Source organism: Galeopterus variegatus, unplaced genomic scaffold (genome assembly GCF_000696425.1).
Source record: "Galeopterus variegatus unplaced genomic scaffold, G_variegatus-3.0.2 Scaffold1367, whole genome shotgun sequence".
Taxonomy (NCBI): Eukaryota; Metazoa; Chordata; class Mammalia; order Dermoptera; family Cynocephalidae; genus Galeopterus; species Galeopterus variegatus.
In genome coordinates this window covers 320429-326321 of record NW_007727478.1, presented here as the reverse complement: position 1 = coordinate 326321, position 5893 = coordinate 320429, and the positions used below count along the sequence as shown (strand labels likewise).

Below are 5893 nucleotides of genomic sequence, written 5' to 3'. Positions count from 1 at the left end.
ATTGATTATACAAATTTGGGGATTCAACATTGAGATATGTTGATCAAATCAATATTACTAGCATACGTATTGTTACAAATTGTAATTATTCTTTATGCCCCTTGTCCAATCCCTCCGTATCCCCCATCCCTCCACCACCCCCCTCTAATCACCCTAGATTTCTTCTCTCCCTCTGAAAGTATAATGGTTACTCTGTTGATTTGCTGCCCAAAAGATCTGTCCAATGCTGAGAGGTGTGATCAGGTCCCCCAATACTATCATAGAGCAGATGTCTCTTCTGTCACTATGAAATGGGCTCTGTGGAGATAGACATCCTCCTCCTTTCTTTATCTCTGCTGGTGACTCTCCTTATGTTAATGCATTGCAGTGGCTGGTGGACAATCTGCATGGTGGTTGTGGTGTCTAGCTGCCTTCACAGCAGCCATGGTTATTGTGGTGGCTGTGGTGGGCCACCCACATGGAGATGATGTTTTTAGCATGCTCCTTGTTACTGCTGGTGTGCCTGGTTGTGAAGAATGTCTGATCCCCAGCTCCATACCCCAGGTCCCTGAGTGGGTCCTGAGGTACTGGCATGGTGTGCCAAGTTGTGGGAGGAGAGTCCGGTCCCCTTCTTCATGCCCTGGGTCCCCAGATGGGCCCCAAGGCACTGGCGCAGTGAGCCTGGTTGTGTGAGGGGGTCCGGTCCTCAGCTCTATACCTGGGTCCCTGGGTGGGCCCCAAGGCACTGGCACGGTGAGCCTGGTTGTGGGAGGGGGGGTCCGGTCCCTTCTCCATGCCCTGGGTCCCTGAGTGGGACCTGAGGCACTTGCACAGGGTACCTGGTTGTGGTAGGGGGGTCCAGTCCCCTTCTCCATGCCGTGGGTGGGCCCCAAGGTGCTGGTGAGGTGTGCCTGGTTGTGGGAGCGGGGTCTCGTCTCCTTCTCCAGGCCCCAGGTCATCGGGTGGGCCCCGAGGCACTGACACTGTGTTTCTGGCTGTGGGAAGGGGTCCGGTCCCCTTCTCCATGTCCTGGGTCCCCGGATGGGCCCCAAGGTGCTGGCACAGTGAGCCTGGTTGTGGGAGAGGGGTCCGGTCCCCTTCTCCGTGTCCTGGGTCCCAGGTGGGCCCCGAGTCACTGGCGTGGGGTGTCTGGTTGTAGGAGGGGGGTCTGGTCCTATTCTCCATGCCCCGGGTCCCCAGGTGGCCCCGAGGCATTGGTGGTTTGCCTGAATGTGGGATTGGGGTCCAGTCCCTGGCTCCAATCCTTGGGTTCCTGGATGGGGCCCCAAGGTGCTGGTGGTGAGAGTGGTTGTGGGTGGGAGTCCTGCCCCTGGCCTCATGCCTCATGTCCCCTGGTGGGCCCCAAGGCACTGGTGGTGTGCCTGGGCTGGAACTAAGTTTTTGTCCTTTGCTTACTTCTAAAACCGAGGAACTTCCTGTGGAACCAGCACTTGAGCTGTGTGGTTGAGCTAAATTGCCGCTTTGCTGCTGTTTCCGTAGGGAAGACGTTTTGTGCAGCTCAGGGTTCAAGGGTTGACCTGAAAGGTACCTCCAGCTCTCCAGGTACTCGGTGCACTTGGGTTGTGTAGAAACTCTGATCTGGGTCTGAGTTTTTTCATTAAACTGCACCCCATACAATTCTGCATTCCAGACCAGTCTCCTCTGAGTGGTCTTGTGCTGACTGGGGGACAGATCAGTTGTTCTTGCTGTGTCCCAGTGTTCTCCCGGTGGGCCCGTCTCCCCCACCGCCCATGCTCCAAACACTTCCCATGGGATGGGCCCTGCACTGGTCCCTGCATTGACTCACCGGCCTCTGAGTGGCTCCCCTTATTTAGCTGTTCTGGCTCCTCGCTCCTGCATGGGTCCACGGGAACCCTATTAGTGGTCTTGCTGTCCTGAGGGCCACCAAGGTCCTCTTCTTTCCTTCCACCTCCAAGTAACTCCATCTAAAAGGCACAGCTGCGGCTTTTGCCAGTTCCTGCTCCACGTGCTCCAGCATTAAAGCAGCCATGGGCCGAAACGCGGAGAGCAGTTTTTTCTTTCTCTCATTGTGGTTTCTCCTGCCTTCGTGAGTTGCATGGTCTCTCCTCTTCACCTGAGCTCCAGTGGCCCCAGCTTGGCTGATGTTACATTTTTATCGTTGTAAATTCATTGATTTGTGGGCAAGAGTGACGCTGGGGACCGCCTATTCCGCCATCTTGACCTGAACTCAGCAATCTGATTTTACAGGGGAGGAAATGCAGGCACAGAGATTTACACACATATTAACTGGTAGACACTGGATTTGAAGCCAGGACTGTGTAACACAAAAGCTTGCTACTGCTGAACTCCAGTGCCCAGGCTGACTGCACAGAGTCCCACAGTTCGGTCACTGCACAAGCGTGGACAGTGGAGGGGCCTGAAATCCAATGGACTCAGTGTCCAAGCCCTGTGCTCCCTCTGCCCAGAGGGGCTGGCTTTTCTAGTGCACATCAAGCACTGTGTGGCCCAGAGCCTCCTGCACACGCCTCCTACCTGTCATATGCACAACCATTGCTCTTCTTGACCGTGGTGTCCTGATTGTCCCCAATCAGCCAAACAAAGCTGGCGTCGGTCCTCAAGCAGATGCTCTTCCCAGCCTTCTTGGGGATGTAGCTGCAGCCAGCATTGAAGTTACCCATGAAAATGAAATTCTAAAAGACACTATTTGGAACTGTCACCTGTTGAGCATTGTCAGAGGACACTACCTGGGACTCCTAGCAATGATTCCACCTCACACACCCTGTAAACAAGGAGATTTGTTGTACGCTGAACTGCATTTCCCCAAATTCATATGTTGAAGTCCTAAACCTGGTACCTTAGAGTGTGACTGTATTTGCAGATAGGGTTTATAGAGAGGTAATTAAGGCACAATGAGGTCATCCGGGTGGGCCCTAACCTGATATGACTGGTGTCCTTATAAAAAGGGGAGATGAAGACACAGAGAGACACAGAGGGAAGGCCATGTAAAGTCACTGGCATAAGATGACCATCTATAAGCCAAGGACAGAGGCCGGCAAAAGAAACCAACGCTGCTGACCAACTTGATCTTGGACTTCTAGCCTCTGTAACTGTGAGGAAATGACTTTCTATTGTTTAAGCCACCTTGTCTTTGGTACTTTATTAGGGGAACCCTAGAAAACTAACATGAGATCCTTCTTAATTTCTTTTAGGTTTTTATTTTTTTATTATTTATTTTTTTTGTCACTCTTCAAGGTTTATTTGGTGTTTTAGTTGGTATGATACTTGGATAGTTGGTTGCACTGATTATATTCAGATCTTTCTTTTTACATTATATGGCAATGTACAATTCCGATACATATAGTACACAAAATAAGGTAATTTAGAACAGATATGCACAAGATGTGCAATACTGGATTTATACACTGGATCCCATGATGTGACTGATTGGGAAAAAAGGCATGTTTAGCGAAGGAACCAGAAGTTATGAAACATACGTTCAACACACATCTGGCCTATAGGGCAACTGCAGCATGTGCAGTGTTGGCAGTGGTGCCTCCGAGCTGATGGAACTATTTTACACTAACTAGTTTAGGAATATACAGGATAAGTACTATCCAGCATCAGGATATAGCTATAAGATTTTATAAACCATTTCTATTTCTAACTTTATGGAAAAAGGACAACATGCACAAACAACCTCCAACCAAAATCTTGTAGTCTAGACAGTGAAGTGGTATGACAGTAAAAGATCTTTATCTTTTGGCAGCTGGCTGGTATGGGGATCCCAACCTCGACCTTGGTGTTATAACACCACACTCTAACCAACTGAGCTAACTGCCAGCCTGACAGTAGATTTTAAAATTGCAGCTCTTTTTGGATCCCCCGAAGTGTATCTGCACTCTTCTTCAAACAGGCCTTTTCCTTAGAAATCAGAGTCACCTTCACCAGGTCTGAGATTCCATTCTGTCCCAAGATGCAAGGAACGCTAAGGAAGACATCGTCCTTTATGTCCATAGAAACCCCTCGTCACAGTGGAAACTGGATGCACCTGCCTGCGATTCTTCATTACGCTTTCTGCCAAATCTGCCACAGACAGTCCGATGGCCCAGGATGTGTAGCCTTTCAGTTTGATCACCTCATAAGCACTCTCAACCACCTGCTTGTGAACCTCTTTCCCCTGCTCCTTATCTGTATCAGTGCCTAAATCTGGGTGCACATTCTTCAGGGAGACGCCAGCAACATTCACTCCACTCCATACAGGAACACTAGTCTCCATGCTCCCAAGGACCCATCCATGACAGCGAAATGGAAGAACTCCCAGCCTTTCGTACATCGGATAACAGAACCGGGCTGACTCCAGATTGCAACCACTTCCAATAACATGCTTTTTGGGAAAACCACTTATCTTCCAAGCCACATAGGTCAAGATATCCACTGGACCGGAAACAGGAAGCAACTTGCAGTTTGGGCTGTATTTTACAACATTAGGAATGATGAACTTAGAGATGTTCACATTACGCTGAACCAAATTAAGATGGCTTTCACCCTCTTGCTGACATGCCTCAGCTGTGATAATAACCAGCTTGGAGGTTGCAGTCACATTATAGTCTTTGCCAGACACAATTTTTGGTGTTCTAAGGAAAAGGCTGCCATGTTGAAGATCTATCATCTCTCCCATCAATTTGTCTTCTACAACATCAATGAGAGCAAGTACATCTGCCAATTCCTTCTCTAAAATGCTGATGGCATAGGCCATGCCAACAGCACCAACCCCAGCAACGATAATCTTATTCTGGGGGATCTGTTCCTCCTTAAGGAGATTATAATCAGCTGATCCTTGAGAGTTGCCTTACTGGACTTGGAACCAAAAAGAATTAGGGGTGCACATCGGGTGGGTGTTGGAGATGCGTGGCAGTGGGGTCTAGACTTGACAGCAGTGGCTCCCTCTTTTTGCTTTTTAAAAGATAAGCCCACAGTACATAATTGAGGCACAGTGTTGATGAGCACGTGATAGGTGAGTGTGTACAGGGGAGGGTGGTCTTAGTCGGAAGGGGGGTGTTTGCTGTTCTCCGTCACCAGGTCTCTGTAATTCAGCGTGCAGTGTCAGGTGGGATCAAAGAACCAGCTAATATATTCCCTCACAGCTTCTGTCTCTAGCTCAAACCACCATAGGGTATAAATATATCAAACCACCATAGGGTATAAATATGAATGAATCAATGTCTTTTCCTTCCAACTGGGAAAACGGAACTTGGGGGTGGACTGACAGCGTTGGCACCGCTCTTTCCCTACTATTGTTTTGAAGTTGGAAACTTATTCCTGTTGAAATTCAATCTATTGAGGAAGGGGTAGAAGTTTTGGGGGGAGGGGGTCATAGGGTGAGCTGCTCACACCCATCCCAGGCCATCAGTGGAAATTTTCTCTTGGAGGTATGTTTCCCTGCAGGGATCTTGGAACAGAATTTTAACATTCCTCAAAACAGAGGAAGTTTCAGATTTCCCTGTCTGAGCCATTGTTTAGATCCGTTGCTGACTTCGCAGTTTTCTTCATCTTGACCTCAGTGATCCCTGAGGTTAATCGGCACTGTGGAGGACAGGATGTCATGCTAACCTCAGTGATCATAAGCTTCTACTCCTATGGGCTTGACTTGCTCAGCATTCAATATGTGCCAGCCCCAGAACAAAGTGTTCTATAATGTTTAATTTACATCTCACAGCAATAAACACTAGGAGGTAGAAGGTACTGCTAACTCCTGTAGAAGCAGGATAGAGGGATTAAGTGACCTGCTCTAGGCCACATGACTGGGAGGTTCAAGCAGGGAAGTCAACATTGAACCTGGTCTAACGGGAGGCAGCTCATCACGAGAGTGTTCCTTCCTGTTCACTTTTGGACCACCGATGCCTCCACAGCCTGACGCTCAGCAGATGCTCAA

The 5893-nt window shown here is 49.0% G+C and overlaps 1 pseudogene; it reads right to left on the bottom strand.

The window, feature by feature from the left end:
- Positions 1 to 3816: 3816 nt before the first annotated feature.
- Positions 3817 to 5565, bottom strand: LOC103593562 (annotated as a pseudogene).
- Positions 5566 to 5893: the final 328 nt, after the last annotated feature.